Source organism: Hypanus sabinus, chromosome 2 (genome assembly GCF_030144855.1).
Source record: "Hypanus sabinus isolate sHypSab1 chromosome 2, sHypSab1.hap1, whole genome shotgun sequence".
NCBI classification, from domain to species: Eukaryota; Metazoa; Chordata; class Chondrichthyes; order Myliobatiformes; family Dasyatidae; genus Hypanus; species Hypanus sabinus.
In genome coordinates, this window is record NC_082707.1 from 176234639 (window position 1) to 176252474 (window position 17836).

A 17836-nucleotide genomic window follows, 5' to 3' on the forward strand; every position below is an offset into this window, starting at 1 on the left:
TCTTCTCCGCCATTCAATCATGGCTGATCCTTCCCAAAACACTCCACCCCCCCCCCCCACCCAGTCCTCAGCCCCACTCCCCAGCCTTCACCACATAACCTTTGATGCCATATCCAACCCCAGAATCCATCAAGTTCTACCTTAAAATACACCAACAACCTGGCCTTATTGGAGTATAAAAGTTGCATTATTTGCTGTGTAACCAAAACTATGTAGTCAGTTTGCTATGCATGTATCCAAAATGAAATCCTAGGAATGTAGAAGACAATGGTGTGTTTAAAGGTAGCTAAAGAGATGTAGATTAGAACATTGGTCAGTTCTGAGTTTGCTATTTGCTATGCATGTACCCAATTTAGCAGAATGAAATATTAAGAATGTAGAAGACAATGGTGTGTTAACGAAATGTAGCTAAGAGATGTAGATTAGAACATGATTAAGTCACAAGTATTAAGAACGTAAACTTGCTATTTGCTAGATAATTAAATCTTAGGAATGTAAAAGACAATGGTGTGTTAATGAGAGGTAGCTAAGAGATGTAGATTAGAACATGATTAAGTCAATGGGTAGAAACAATAGTGACAAGATGTACGTGTGGCACGTGTGATATGCAACTATAGCAACTGGACCAGGAGATTGCTATTAAAAAATGCTGTGTCCAAAGATCAGTGGGCAATCAGCGACTAGCTCAATGACCGTCTCAGATTTGATTTACAAATTAAAGTTTAACCCTTCTTGAAGAACCTTCTGCGTCTCCTAATCATTTGTGGGGCACGAGAAACCACGACAGCCTCCACAACTGCCTATGGTAATAAATTTCACAAATTCACCACCCTTCAGCTAAAGAAATTCCTCCACATCTCTGTTATAAATAGTTGCCCTTCTATCCTGAGGCTGTGCCCTCTAGTCCTAGACTCCCCCACCATGGGAAACATCCTTTCCACATCTATTCTGTCTAGACCAGGGGTCGGCAACCTTTACCACTGAAAGAGCCATTTGGACCCGTTTCCCACAGAAAAGAAAACACTGGGAGCCACAAAACCCATTTGACATTTAAAATGAAATAATACTGCATACAACGTATTTTTTTTTTGCCTTTATGCTACGTATAAACAAACTATAATGTGTTGCATTTATGAAATCGATGAACTCCTGCAGAGAAAACGAAATTTCTGCATGCAACAAAAACATTTTGAACTCTGAAAAAAAGACGTTGGGTTGAAAGTTACTTTTAAGTAAAATAATGTCTATTTGAGTCCTTCTTGTATTTATGAAAAACGCCGAACTTAAATTGTCCGCCAGCAGCAAACCTAAAATAACGTCAGCCAGTTGTCAACCTGAAAAATAAAAGGGCTATTTCACTGAACAATGAAAAAATATGAATATACGTAAAATAATAGGCAATTCAAATATTTATCATACTTGGTTAATGGGATTTCTGCTCCTGGACCTCAGCGCACAGCGTCTGCACATCAGGGCTGTATGACGTCACCTTCATCTTTACACAGGATGGCAAGCTGTCATCTGTGAGGCGTGCGCGATATTTGTTTTTAATAAAGTTCGTGTTGGAGAACACCTGCTCACATACATATGTGGATCCAAAGATCGACAGGACTCCAAGTGCATACTTTTTAATGTTTACATAAATGTCAGGGATAGCATTCCATGTTTCGAATACAAGTTTGTCCGGTTTGCGGAGGTTTTCAATATCACTCCATTTGTGATTCTGAGCAAGAACGGCCTTCTGACGGGCAACATCTTCAAGCTCTGCTGTCAAGCGTCTAAACTTGGACACCCACATGTCTTTGTCGGCTATTTCGGCCAGTTCCATCTCAAGATCAGGTTGACTCACACCTGCCAATGCAGTGGTATTCAGTAGGGATGGATCGATGCTTCGAGGAGTGACCGGGGAGGATAATGTGTTTTTTACCTCTCTGAACTCACAGAAGCGTTTCCCAAACGATGTTTGCATTGTGATGATTGCAGAATGTAAATACTCCGAATTTATCATGTCGTGAGCTTGTTTGAACTGTCTCAAATTGGGGAAGTGAGACAATGTGCCTTTCTGTAAATTTCTGGCAAGCACTGTCAACTTGCGCTCGAATGCCAGAACATCCTCCAACATGTGCAGGGCAGTGCGTCCTTTCCCCTGAAGAGCTGTGTTCAGCGTGTTCAGGTGCGCTGTCATGTCTACCATGAAGTGTAGCTTTTCCAGCCACTCTGGCTGTTCCAGCTCAGGAAAGGTGAGCCCTTTGCTGCCCAGGAAAGTTTTCACTTCTTCCAGACACGCGACAAAGCGTTTCAGCACCTCCCCTCTGGAAAGACACCGGACCGGCAGGAGATCAGAATATGCGCTTTCCAGCTCGTCCAGTAACAAACGGAATTGACGGTGATTTAAACTTTTTGCCATTATTTTATTGACAATCTGAATGACAACATCCATTACTTCTGTGCATTCCGGAGGAAATGTTTGAGCGCACAGTGCCTCTTGGTGCAAGATGCAGTGAAAAGTCAGCAGCTTTCTGTCCAGCGACTTCTGCAGTAAAGCCACAAATTTCTTGTGCGCTCCTGTCATACTTGGTGCCCCATCAGTAGCTACTGACACCAGGTGGGTGGTCTTTATTACTTTGGCTCTTAATCAATTCAAGACAACCTCACAGATGTCCTCCCCCCGTGTTCGGCCTTTTAGAGGTATCAACTCAATCATTTCTTCCTGTGGCCCGACAAAGTTTACATACTGGCAGAACAGCGCTATTTGTTCAATATCACCTTTGTCTTTAGACTCGTCACAGGCAATTGAGTAGGCCACAGCTGAATTGATGTCTTTAATTTACTGTCTTGTTATGTCTTCTGCCATTTTTATGGTCCTGTCTTTGACAGTCTTTGCAGAGAGGGGCATATCCCTGATTTTCTGCACAATTTCACTCTTGGTTTTAAAGTCCGTGAATAGATGTTCTGAAATCTTAATGAAAGATTCTTTTATATATTCACCATATGTAAACTGCTTCCCGTGCCTGACTATTTCCTGAGCGACAACAAAACTAGCATATGTAGTTGATTTTCCAGACATCATCCACTTCTTGAAATGATTTTTGCTCAGATCAACCTTCTGCATCAGTTCCGAAATGGCTTTTTTTCTCTCATCTCCATCCGGATATTTTTGAGCAAAGGCTGCGTGTTTATTCTGGAAATGCCTTGCGACTTTTGACTTTTTGTTGTTTGCTAGTTTCTCATTGCATATTAAGCATACTGGTAAACCAGTCTTGTCAGCAGTGAAAGCAAATGAATCTGCCCACGTATCATTAAACGTTCTGTTTTCTTCAGTCACTTTTCTTTTTTAAGAATTCTCCATAGTTAGCCTACCTTGGATCGAAAAATTAAAGAAATCGCGCACTGGTGGGTGTCAGGCACTGGCAGTGGTGACGTATATTAATAGTGACAAAAAACACATTTTATTTAGATTGTACAAGATCACCATAATCTTCAAATTTAGAATTACATTTCAAAAACTAACAAACTAACATAAAATACATTTTAATTAAATAGTCATCATTTATCTTCCAAAGCCATAGGGAGCCGCAGCACAGAGATGAAAGAGTCGCATGCGGCTCCGGAGCCACGGGTTGCCGACCCCTGGTCTAGACCTTTCAACATTCGGAAGGTTTCAATGAGATTCCCCCCCCACCCCATCCTTCTAAATTCCAGTGAGTACTGACCAGAGCCATCAAACATTCCCCGTATGATAACCCTTTCATTCCCAGAGCCATCCTTGTGAACCTCCTCTGAAATCTCTCCAATGCCAGCACAGCTTTTCTTAGATGAGGAGCCCAAAACTGTTCATAATACTCAAGGTGAGGCCTCAGCCATGCCTTATAAATCCTCAGCATCACATCCCTAGACTTCTTTAAATGAATGTGAACATTGCATTTTCCTTTCTCACCACCAACTCGACATGCAAGTTAACCTTTATGATGTTCTGCGCAAAGACTCCCAAGTCCCCTTGCATTTCAGATTTTTGGATTTTCTCCCCATTTAGAAAATAGTCTGCACATTTATTTCTTCCACCATTCTCCTAATCCAAGTCCTTCTGCAAACTACTGTTTCCTCAATACTACCTGCCCCTCCACCAATTTTCATGTCATCTGCAAACTTGGCAACAAAGCCATCTATTCCATCATCTAAATCACTGATATACAGCATAAAAGAATCAGTCCCAACACCGACCCCTGTGGAACATCACTAATCACTGGCAGCCAACCAGAAAAGGATCCTTTTATTCCCGTTCGCTGCTTCCTAGTGAGCCAATGCTCTAACCATGTCGTAACTTTCCTGTAATACCATAGGCCGGGGGTCGGCAACCCGCGGCTCCGGAGCCACATGTGGCTCTTTTACGTCTGTGCTGCGGCTCCCTGTTGCTTTGGGAAATAATTGGTTGTGGCGACCCTTTTCCTGGCACATCCGAACCGATTCACAATTAGATAGCCTACGGGGGTTTGCGAGCACAGAGCTTTGGAGCCTCTGCGCCATGGGGGGCAGGTTGAGGGAGGCTTAAAAGTGAGGCTGAAGATTTCGAATAAGGTTTTTTCCTTCGACTGCAGTTACCGACTCCGTGTCGTAATTTTAGCGCTGCGTGTAGCACACCGCTACATGGTCAGTATTTAATTAAAATGTATTTTATGTTAGTTTGTTAGTTTTTGAAATGTAAATCTAAATTTGAAGATTATGGTGATCTTGTACAATCTAAATAAGACGTTGTGGCGACCCATTTCCTGGCACATTGGAACCGGCTCACAATTAGCCAGCGTTCAGGCTAAGGGAGATAGCCTACGGGGGTTTGTGAGTACGTGTCTTTTGCAGCATCCGCGCCCATGGGGGGGCGGGTTGAGGGAGGCTTAAAAGGCTGTTTAGTTCGAATAAAGCTATCTTTGATTGTAGTTTACTGACTGCGTGTAGCAACTGCTACAACGTGTTTTTATCGCTGGCTGTCCAGAGGGGAGGTGCTGAAACGCTTTGTCGCGTGTCTGGAAGAAGTGAAAACTTTCCTGGGCAGCAAAGGGCTCAACTTTCCTGAGCTGGAACAGCCAGAGTGGCTGGAAAAGCTACACTTCATGGTAGACATGACAGCGCACCTGAACACGCTGAACACAGCTCTTCAACGGGGTACAGCCCTGCACATGTTGGAGGATGTTTTGGCATTCGAGCGCAAGTTGACGTTGCTTGCCAGAGATTTACAAAAAGGCACATTGTCTCACTTCCCCAATTTGAGAGAGTTCAAACAATGTCACGACATGATAAATTCGGAGTATTTACATTCTGCAATCATCGCAATGCAAACATCGTTTGGGAAACGCTTCTGTGAGTTCAGAGAGGAAAAAAACACATCATCCTTCCCGGTCACTCCCCTAAGCATCGATCCATCCCTACTGAATACGACTGCATTGTCAGGTGTGAGTCAACCTGACCAAGTATGATAAATATTTTAATTGCCTATTATTTTACGTATATTCATATGTTTCCATTGTTCAGTGAAATAGTCCTTTTATTTTTCAGGTTGACAGCTGGCTGACGTTATTTTTGGTTTGCAGCTGGCGGCAAATTTAAGTTTGGCGTTTTTCATAAATACAAGAAGGACTCAAATAGACGTTGAGTATTTTACCTAAAAGTAACCTTCAACCCAACGTCTTTTTTTCGGAGTTCAAAATGTTTTTGTTGCATGCAGAAATGTAATTTCGTTTTCTCTGCAGGAGTTCATCAATTTCATAAATGCAACACATTATAGTTTGTTTATACATAGCATAAAGGCAAAACAAAAAGTTGTATGCAGTGTTATTTCATTTTAAATGTCAAACGGGTTTTGCGGCTCCCAGTGTTTTCTTTTCTGTGGGAAACGGGTCCAAGTGGCTCTTTCAGTGGTAAAGGTTGCTGACCCCTGCCATAGGCTCTTAACTTGTTAAGCAGCCTCATGTGTGGCACCTTGTCAAAGGCCTTCTGAAAGTCCAAATATACAACATCCAGTGCATCCACTTTATCTATCCTACTTGTAATCTCCTCAAAGAATTCCAACAAGTTTCTTAGACAGGATTTTCCCTTAAGGAAACCATGCTGACTGTGTCCCATCTTGTTGTGTCACCAAGTACCCCACAAGCTCATCCTTAACAATTGACTCCAACATCTTCCCAACCACTGAGGTCTGGCTAACTGGTCTATAGTTTCCTTTCTGCTGCCTCCCTCCTTTCCTAAAGAGTGGAGTGACACTTGCAATTGTCCAGTCCTCTGGCACTATGCCAGAGGCCAATGATTTTTGAAAGATCATTACTAATGCCTCCACAATCTCTATCACGTTCTTTTTCAGAACCCTAGGGTGCAGGTCATCTGGCTCGGATGACTGATGTGCCCTTAGGTCTTTCAGCTTTTTCAGCACCTTCTCCCTTGTAATAGTAACTGCACCCACTTCTCTTCCTTCACACCCTTCAACACCTGACACACTGCTGGTGTCTTCCACAATGAAGACTGATGCAAAATAAGAGACTGTTCATTTGAAATTACAACACATATAAATGTCTTCTTTCAGAGGGTAGTGAATCTCTGGAACTCTGTCCCCAATGGTAACAGAGGCCAGATTGTTAGACATGTTTAAGGCAGAGATGGATTAGAAGATTCAGAAATTGAGGTTTATGGTGAACTGGAACACAAGAGAAGATGAGCCCAGCATAGATCAATCAGTCTTAATCACATTTAATGACACAGCAAGCTTCTGAGGGGCCTGGTGGCCAACTCCTGCTATTAGGTTCCTGAGTTCTTAGTTTATGATCCAAGAGTTAAGTATAGATATGTAACTGGACTGTACAAAGGCTTAGGTCTATGCTGCATAATCTGAGTCTCAACTAGACAGAGACAGCCATTCATTCTGTAAAGCCCTCTGCTGAAAGTATGAGGAAGAGCCCCTATATGGTGGCCCCTATACATAGGACCCAAGGGGTGAATGACTACATAGAAGAGAGTAGAGGGCAGAATCCTACTGTCAGAATGCAGTAAGAAACAATGGAACTTGGGTTCTTAAGCAAGAACTCAAGTATCTTTTGTGATGAACTACAATATGAATTAAAAGTGAATGTCACTGTAAACTCAAAACATGGAATGCAAGTTTTATCAATAATTCTTTGCAAAAACTTCTGTCTTTGCACTTTGCAGAAGTTTTAGTTTTCCCCAATATTTGCAATAAACAGCCCAAAATCAAAACAGCAGCAAAGCAGAAATGAGGTGTCAGGAAACTTGAGGCAGATATCAGCAACTGCTCCAAGAGCACGGAAACAGTCTATTTAAAGAAATATGGAAGCGTTTTTTTTAAGTTGGTTCCCAAGCCTGTAATATTATCTATTTGATTTCTCTCCAGCTCACCCCACCTACTATTACCCAAAGGAATATCAGATCATTATCAGCCTGAGCAATGTTCACTTAATGCCAGATAACATTAACTGGTTTCTCTTTCCACAACACTGCTTGATGGGCTGAACTCTTTCAACATTTCTGCTTGGGTCGGTATTGGGACAACTTCTTTTTACATTGTATGTCAATGATCTAGATGTCAGAATTGATGGCTTTTTGACCAAGTTTGCAGACAATACAAAAACGGGTGAAAGTGCAGGTAGTATTGAAGAGCTGCACAAGGGCTTACATTAGGAGAAAGAGCAAAGAAGTGGCAGATAGAATACAGTGTTGGGAAGTGTATGGTCATGCACTTTGGTAGAAGAAATAAAAGCAGGGACTGTGTTTGAAAAGGAGAGAAAATTCAAAAATTTGAGGTGCAAAGGGATTTGGGAGTTCTCATGCAGGATTCCCTAAAGATTAACTTGCAGGTTGAGTCAGTGGTGAGGAAGGCAAATGTAATGTTATCATTCATCTCGAGAGGATTAGAATATAAAAGCAATGATGTAATGCTGAGGCTTTCTAAGGCACTGGTGAACATACGCAAAATGCTGGAGGAACTCCGAGGCCAGGCAGCAACTAGGAAAAGAGTACAGTCAACGTTTCAGCTGAGGCCCTTCAGAAGGACTGGAGAAAAAAAGATGAGGAGGAGATTTAAAAGGTGGGGGGAGGAGAGAGAGAAACACAAGGTGATAGGTGAAACCGGAAGAGAGAGGAATGAAGTAAAGAGCTGGGAAGTTGGTGAAGAAGAGAAAGCCATGGAAAAGAAGAGGGGGTAGGAGCACCAGAGTGAGGTGTTGGGCAGGCAAGGAGATAAGGAGGGTGAATGAGGGGCATTACCGGAAGTTTGAGAAATTAATTTTCATGCCATCAGGTTGGAGGTTGCTCAAACAGAATACAAGGTGATGTTCCTCCAACCTAAGTGTGCCTCATCACAACAATGGAGGGGGCCATGGATGGACATAATTGGAATGGGAAGTGGACATAAGATGGGTGGCCACTGGGAGATCCTGCTTTTTCTGGTGGGTGGAGCATAGGCGCCCGGCAAAGCAGTCTCCCAATTTATGTCAGGTCTCACCAATATACAGGAGGCCACACCAGGAACACCGGACACAGTATGTGACCCCAACAGACTCACGGGTGAAGTGTTGCCTCAGCTGCAAAAACTGTTTAGGGCCCTGAATGGTAGTGAGGTAGGAGATGTAGGGGCAGGTGTAGCACTTGTTCTGCTTACAAGGGTAAGTGTCAGGAGTAGATCAGTGGGGAGGGACAAATGGACAAGAGAGTCATGTAGGGAGTGAACTCTTTGGCCAGCAGAAAATTGGGGTGGGGGGGGGGGTAGATGTGCTTTGTGATGGGATCCTGTTGGAGGTGGCAGAAGTTTCGGAGAATTGTGTGCTGGATGTGGAGGCTGGTACCAGCTCACCACCGCCTGCCTTCCGACTCTTTCACCATCAACTTCCCAGCTCTTTATTTCATCCCTCCCCCTCCAGGTCTCACCCGTCACCTGGTGTTTCTCTCTCCCCTCCCCCCACCTGTTAAACCTACTCCTCAGCTTTTTTTCCTCCAGTCCTGCAGAAGGGTTTCTACCCAAAACATTGACTGTTTACTCTTTTCCATAGATGTTGCCTGGCCTGCTGAGCTCCTCCAGCATTTTGTGTGTGTTGCTCGGATTTCCAGCATCTGCAGATTTTCTCGTTTGTGTCTGGGTTAAACACCCAAGTTGGTGTGGTCTTTCATTGAATTCTACTATAGATTTATCGAGCATGCCTGCAGGAAAATTAACCTCAGGGTTGTACATGATAATAAATTAACTTTTGAACTTTCAGTTTGATAGGTTTTTGATTTATTGAGGGTGTCAAAGGTTACAGGAAGAGGACATGAGAAGGTACAGTGGCAGAACTGAACCCGTTTTTGCTGGCTTTAGACTAACCACTACACTACAATGCTGCCAATTATTTGGGCTTCTCTTAACATTGGACTGGTGAGAAAAGAAATGCATCAAGCAAAACTATATTCATCAAGAGGGTAGTATTTTAAGAGTTCTTAATGTAAACCATGAGATTTCACTTCCATGTTTTGACTGTTTCAATGATACAAAAGATCTTGAAAGGGACACAACGCTGGAAGAACTCAGCAGGTCAGGCAGCATCCGTGAGAAAAGAGTAGCCAACGTTTCGGGCCGAGACCTTTCATCAGGAATCATCTGCAGTTGTATTTTTGTGTTTAGATTTTGAAAGGGATCACCTTAGCAGAAAGGTGATCTTTGCATCAAGTTGAGTGGAATGACAGAAGTCACATAGAGCCTATACATGGCCAGAACATCCACTTGTTTGAATGGCAAGGAAAGGGAAAGAAAGGTTTTGCAGATGAGTCATGTATTAGCAATCTGACCAGCAAGTTGCTGGTATTGTCAAAGTGTAAATCTTAACACATTTCACTTTTAAATTGGGCTGAAGCATCATTAGTACAACATTTAATGGAACATTAATTCCCATCTACTGCAAGTGGACAGATTAATAGACACAGCACTTATACTTGATTTCTCACGTCTGACATATTAACTTCACTCTAAATGCCTTACATTTATATAAGCACGTTTAATGTTTACAACATCTCAAGGTGCTCCTCAAAGCCTGTCACCCAACTGAAGGGAAAGTTTCAGAATCGTAGGTAAAAGCTTGGTTAACAAGGTGAATTCAGAGGCTCTTGGCGGGAAGAGGTTGGGGTAGGGTGAGGGCAGTGTGTCAAATGCTGATTTGGTTTACAGTGCGAATAGAACTTTAGGAATGCTATTGCTACAGATTTCCTAATATTTTCAGCTTGACGTCATATTCCTATTTAATTGTTTTGACAAAATTGACTTAATTTTCTCATCTATTAAACATCTTCTAAAACAAATTTAAAGCCCCCCCCCCCATTAGAGATCATTGCTGAACAAGTCGGCAGTGCATCGATCGATGGTTTTCAGGAACGACAAATGCACTTCCAGACCAGACCAGACCGTGCATATCATTCGCAGCCCATCTGTTTCTGCATGCACGGCGCAGCGGCCAATATCTCCGCCCCCCTGGAGTACGTGATCACAGGCACTTGCCTCCCCAGGGGAGCCGAGCACAAGAACAGCCCGAACCGCTCGTCGCACTCGCCAGCTCAAATCAAACCATGCGTACGTGCTGAAACGCATGGTACGACTGCAACTTTCAAGAACCAAGGGGAGTGTCTAACTTTGAGGGATGGGCGAAATTCAACGATTGGATTGCGTTATAGGTACGCACGCAAGAACAGTTAGTAAAAGCAGCGGAAATTGCTAAGGATTTGGGAATACGTTTGAAAACGACGTTAGTCATAAATCCACGATTAAATCCAAAGGTAGTAACCTAATACATAATTGATGAGAACAGAAAATCTACGCTCAACGGCAGTTTGAAAGGATGGGTAGGGTTCAGAGTCCTTGCTTGTACGAGTACAGGATGCAGCAATTAAAGACACCGCAACTTCCAGTTTCCCTTCCAGTAATGAATGTTTTGCGACATCGAGCAAGAACATAAACTTTGGAAAACTCTTTCCAAGAACAGCCCAGTAAAGCACTATGAGAATTCTAATTCCCCACGCCAGGCTGTGACACACAGCGGGCTCCACGAGATCTGGACCACCTCTGGTGGCATCTAACAACATCTGCTATCGCTGTGCACGTTTTCCTTAAAAACAAGCTTCAGTGGAGGACACCACCAATCTGATGAAAGGATACGAATTGAGGTGTGGGAGCCACATGTCAAAATACAAAATCAAATGGTGAGGATTAAGTAGGCTGTCACTAAAGAACTTCAAATTAATAGAAGTCCAATTTGGAAAAAAAATTAATCTCCAACTAAAACCTCAATATTGAGACAGATTCAGAATTATTTATCAGATGTACATGGAAACATAAAGTGAAGTGCATCATTTGTGCTAACGATCAGCACACCCAAAGATGTGCTGAAGCTGTTTCACCACACATTCCTGTGCCAACATAGCATGCCCACAACTTTCCACAGAACACAAGCAGCAACAACAAGCCCCCTTTTGTATCCATTCATCACCCGCCCACTAACCCTCCAACGCAGGCCACCTACTCCAGGACCGACCGCCCCCAGCCAGCCCCCAGGGCTCCATACATAAAACAAGTTTATGTAACCAAGGGGCTAATGTGAGCAACACTTTCCCCTGTCATCCCAAGTGTTCTCCGTTTGCTATAAAGAGCTGATAAAGAGGAATAATATTTTCTTTGCCCTAGGTTTGGGACTAGAGACATTAGCATTTGGCCAAGGCAGAAAAAGGTGATTGCAAAATCCAGTGTTGCTGGCCAAGGCATTACATGAAAGTCCCTCTTCTAGACAAACAATCTCGGATCTCCTGCATTTTAGGAAACGTATTATTAGGAAGCAGATTGACACTCTCATTACATTAGGAGGGTATAAGACATCACCAGCAATATGTAGCATTAAAATAAAACCCAGACCAGATGAAAGAGAGATGGGGGCAGAGAGATAGAAGCAGCAGCAAGCTTTCACTGAAAAAGCATGTCAATTTATCGGATCCTGACACAATACAACAGCTTACATGGTACGTTCCAGGTGATCTGGCGAGACCCAAAGTCACTTGCAGGTGACCTAGTAACTCTGCATCCACCCAACCATAAGGTTAGTCTCCCATCTAAAACATAGCATCTCAGATAACCCACCACTTGGCAAATGAAACTGCATTCCCAATTCTTGAAGGAGTTGGAACTTTATCACATAACTTTCTGACTTAGGGTCGAAATATGACACCTTAAGCAAACTGATGGTTAAAACACAAAAGGTTGAGGTTAATATATAAACAAACTCAGGTTCAAAGTTCCAAGTTAGGCAATGTTTATTGAATCTGGCATTATGAAGTCCAATGAAAAATGCAACAACATTGGTTACAGTGGTTACTTGGAGAAATGTGTTCTTTTCCAGTCACCTCACTATATGTAGGATGTGGATACGATAGAAAGAGTGCTGAGGAGATTTACAAGGATGTTGCCTGGATTGGGGAGCATGCCATATGAGAATAGGTTGAGTCAACTTGGCCTTTTCTCCTTGGAGCGACGGAGGATGAGAGGTGACCTGATAGAGGTGTATAAAATGAGAGGCATTGATCATGGGGTTAGACAGAGGCTTTTTCCCAGCCATTTCCTGAAATGGCTAACACAAGTGGGCAGAGTTTTAAGGTGATTGGAAGTAGATACAGAAGGAATGTCAGAGGTAAATGGTGGGTGCTTGGAATGTGCTGCTGGCAACTGTGGGGGAGGTGAATACAATAGGGTCATTTAAGAGACTCTTAGAAACATGGAGCTTAGAAAAATTGAGGGTTTTGCAGTAGGGAAATTCTAGGCAGTTTCTAGAGTAGGTTACATGGTCGGCACAACATTGTGGGCCAAGGGGCTTTTAATGTGCCATAGATTTCTATGTTCTAACAAATAAGATTCCTAACATAATGGCACTCTGCAGAAGCAAAATATGTAGAGAGCATTCAGTCTGTCCAGCCTGCTCTGGCATTCGGTCCAATTATGGCCTGCTAATACCTTAACTGTACTTATTCATGCCTCGATAGACTTGGATTATTAAATATAGTCACTCACACTTCCAACTAACCCAAAATCCTACTACTCTGAGAAAGTGCCAGATTTCCACAATACTATTTCAGCTCTAAGTAAACCAGATTCATTTTAAGTATATTTCCTTCTACTACATTTTTCCATCTATAGATATTCTAAACATGCCTACTTTATTAAAGATCTTGCATTCTTCTATAAATGCAAAGCCTGTGAATTTTAGATTTCACAAAATGTAACCATTTGCAACCCTAATTGGTGAAACTGCTTGATAATTGATACAAAGCTAGAATTGATACAAAGCTTGTCTAGACCAGAATGCCAATACAATACCTGAACTTTGTACTTCATTAGGGATCTAACCAATGCTCCCTCGTGTTGAAACCTCAGAAGATATATATTCCAAATAGGCTGGACTAAGATTTAAATTATAGTTTGTACCAATGTTTTGTCTTTTAACGTTACGTGCTCTGGCACACAATTCCTTTTGTCCCACGAGGAAAATATTTTAATGTTTACCTTTGAGTACAATGTGGGTTATACCACATGTTACCAATGAAAACCATTTGCCACATTTTTGATCATTCACTTTACTTGTGTAAATTGCCATTCCCAGCTCTGAATTTCATTTTGCCCTGTCTGGCTTCATCTATTGATTTGGACATGTTATATTGCTCCATCCAAATCTATTAACACTAACCTAGTAGGTCCTTTATAGATATCTAGTATCACAGTTACTGCATCCCTGTAACCCTACTCTCTAGCACTGGCTTCCATAACATGTACCAGCCGACGTTCTCAATTCACTGCACTTCCACTTTTGTTCAAATTATTTGCATGATCATTAGTAACTGAGTTTTGCCAGTCCACAGAAAGACTACCACCAAAAAAATTCATCAATCACCTTGAACAAATTGGCAAATCAATGATTAACCTGTACTTTTCCATGAAATCAGAGTGTTTGGAATATACCCACTGTAAAACTATCCATGTATCCATGGCATCAAACTGTCTTGAAGAGCACTGGATATTTAAGAATAGAATTGGTGTTGCACATAAGCATTCGTTCATATCATTAGCCCAAGCTAAATTTTTCACTCATTGTCAACAACAGATGGAGGAACTGGATTTCCAGGAATGAAGGTCACCAGTTGTGCGATTTTACAGAACTTGTGTGGTACTTAAACAACATTCAGGAAAGAAAGGATGTCAAAGATCATTAAAAAGTGAAAGACAATTCATCCCAGAGTCTTTGAGCATTTACAGCTTACTCAGTACAATTCTTTCCACACAAAACATGAGAACGACATTAATATTTACCAATATGCTCCAAGCAATATTTGATCGCATGGTGATCTGCATCAGTTTGAATAGATATGATTTTCTAGTTACAATTTTTCCACTAAGCTACAACTAGGTGAATGAAGAAACATTTATGAAATCGCTGGGCTCCTCATTAATCATTCTCACAATGCATTTATTGTGTAGTTTTTGAACATCCATGATACAATGTAAGGATTCTAACTTTTCACCACAGATCCATTCAAATATAATCTGCAGTAATCACAAAACCAAATTCCAGTAACAGAACAGCATAAATGGTCATTTATAAAATAACTAAAATTTCACATAATTTATCAACTTTTTGTTTGTACGCAGATTGCAATATGAACCAACCACTGACATGGCAACAACATAACCATTCCACCTATTCTCTTTAGACCACGCATTTAACCCCACTTCCCAATGAACTCTGCATTTCAAATATTTATCATAAACATCAGTCAACAGATCATTGTATCACACATTTCTCGTTGCTAATACATAAAAAAAATAAGCATTCATTACTTCTAGCGAGGATGGGCGTAGATAAGAAAGGGCCATGACAAACTCATTCCACTTCGATTCTGGTACCGACGGCGCGGGTAAATTAAAGCATTGAATTATATTACTTACCTTGTTTCATGTTTGGATGTGGGGGGGGGGGGGGGAAGAAGCATTTGAAAGGAGATACAATTTACGCCGAAAACAAGAAATGCATTTTCTCATCACGCTACTCACAACGAAGTTTAACAGCAGCATTTATCAAATACATGAAGTGCACAATGAAAAGGACTCTTTTGCCATGTCTTACTCGTGTTGCCGAAAGCACATCAACTTTGAGTTCCCTACCGGACTGGAGAATATCACAGTATCACCACCTCGGTCATCATTTGTAGGAAAACTCCCAAATTTACTACGTTCAAGGATACTTTACTCCAACGTTAACACTACAGCCGTGCCTAATATTCAGCAGGGATCTGCACCGGTGCTGCACATACTAACCAATCACTTCGCAGAATGGGCCTTCTGCAAGAACGGCGACCAATCATGTTTAGCTACGCCCACCATCAGCCGGAGGGGAACTCAATTCCGCCAATCGCACCCAAAACAAGTGCAGCAAGCCGACCCCCAAAAGCGGTCGAAAAGACCAATCAAATCGCAGCGACACCGTGTATCAACAAGAGCACGGGGCTGGTGCCGGAGTTTAGCCGTAAGCCCGGGTCCGGGTGGTATCTCACCAGTTAACCGCACTGGCAATCCGAACCACACCCGGATTTTGCTCGATAGGGGTGGGGGAAGAAATGGCGGAAAATGCACCATTAAAAACGTGCATTCTGTGATGGCCGTACTAGTCTAACAAAACAATTTAGCGTACGTTTTGCTATTATGTGTTATTTCATTACTACTTCCTTTCACTTTTTCAACATTGTTGCCTCTGCCTTTTTTCAAGCCTGAGAGCCACCCTGAATACACCATCTCACGAACCTCCCACTGACTCATTAAACAAGCCCTCGCGTAATTTCATTTGTGGTCTCTTAAGGTACGTGCTGTTAGGAGTGCAGAGAAATGTCCCTTCACAGGTTCCGGGAATAACCAGTTGCCTGTACAAAGAGAAATTCAGTGGGCTGAGTCTGTTGTAACTATTTTAGGTGTTGACAGGCTGCATACAAGGGAGGATGTTGCTTCAGTTGGTTTCTAGAACCAACTGTCATGACCGTCAACCAACCATACGAGATAGTTCATTCAGTTCTGAGATAGAGAAAAGTCATTGAGTTGTGAACCTTTGGGTTTCTCAGGCTCAGTTATTGTACTCATTCAAAACACAGATCAGCTAATTTCTGAACCTTGAGGGAATCGGGCAGTATGGCGTGGAAAATTGCATTGTTATGGAAAAATCAAGTGTGATCTTTCTATTTCATACCGAGGTCGTTATGTTTACTGTGTAAGGAACTAAAGGCGCTGTATAGCGATCAGAACGCGAGTGAGAAGTGGGGGGGTGGGGGGAGTTCGGGATCATCCTTGACAATTGGACGAACCTGATTCCAATTCTCAAGCATGATGAAAAATAATTAGTTTATTATGAATGAAGTTTGTTTTGTCTGAGCCCATCACCCGGACTGGAGCATACGGCTGCCCACTGCAACTCGCCAGAGTCCTCTGTCCTGGGCTAGTGTTTCAGGTTGTCCCCAGGTATAACCCATCTAGGTAAAGATCCTTCCTCTCGCAGGGAGGAGATCTTTGGAGCTTCTGTTGGCATTTCTATAGCTCTGGGCTTTTACAGAATGGGGTTGCTGGCCCCTTGCCTAACCTTCCTCCTCTTGCAGCTGGGCTTGGGCTTGGCTGAGTCAAAGTTTATTTTGATATATTAAGAATCCTTGAAAGTTGTTCTGCAAGGTGATCACCCAGCTTGCACTTGCACTCTACAATGTGAAGCACACCAGGTTGTGAGCACAATGCACAAAATCGGAAGAATGTAAGTGAATCACTGCCTTGCCCTGAAAGGAATGTGCAGATCTCAAGATGATGGGAAAGGATTCTTATTGTATATTTCCTATTTGCCTTGGAAAATGCTTGGGGAAGGGAAATTACTGTTGGTGGAGATGGAGGGAGTAAACCAGAGCTGAAAAAAGGGAATAATCTTCTTGAAATGTTTGCATAGGTGATGGAAGGAGACTATGATGAAACTGTCGGTGTTTTCACATCAATGTACAAGATGACACCGATTGGCCGTGAATCTTTGCGTACAGGTCCATGGGTACTGCCGCAGAACAACATATTTCATGACATATGCCAGGGAGATTTTAACCTGATTCTGATTGAAAGTGGCAAATTCTGGAAGGTGATTCATTAAACAGGAAGGCCGGGGGCAGAGTTAAGACAAAGAAAACCAAACCATTTCTCTTGCTTGAAGAAGAAAGGGTTTGAGAAAAAATGTGGAGAATAGAACAAAACTGGCTTTCTTTAAATGCACAAATATGTTTGGTCAAACAAGAGAAGATTACAAAGGAGGAAGACTGTTTTCTGGCCCTGATTCATGGTAGGTCAGCTTGGGATGGGTTGTAGGTCTGGTGAAAGTGAATGGTCTTAATGAAATGAGCTATCTGGGACCAGGAAATTGGAAACTATCCAAGTTGAAAAGGATGCCAGAGGGGGTCATAGATGTAAGCCGTAGGGGACTGGACAAGGGGAAATGATAAGGTAAGAAGGAATATGACTGGTTCCATCTGTTTGTTGATCTTAAGAATGTATTGAAGGCAGCCTGCGTAATGTTTAAAGATGGAAACTGGAGAGAGGATCTCTAGAGGAAAGTGATCAGTGACTGTGTGGGAGATTATACATGTTGCTTATTATGTAGAAAATCCTGTACTTTATCTTCATCCGCTTGGCAAGTTAGTTTTAGGAACTTCTGATACTGTTCTGTTCTCACGCATCCATCCTTCACCTGGAGTCAGTCTCATGAAGTTGTTGGTC

General features: G+C 42.3%; 1 long non-coding RNA gene across 2 annotated transcripts in view; it reads right to left on the bottom strand.

Moving 5' to 3' along the window:
• LOC132387631 (uncharacterized) overlaps positions 1-15364 on the bottom strand; it is a 64794-nt gene extending 49430 nt beyond the window's left edge. For both annotated transcript variants that reach the window (XR_009509957.1, XR_009509958.1), the window contains exon 1: positions 15177-15364. This is a non-coding gene — a long non-coding RNA (uncharacterized LOC132387631). The remainder of the gene's footprint in view (positions 1-15176) is intronic.
• Between the last annotated feature and the right edge of the window lie 2472 nt (positions 15365-17836).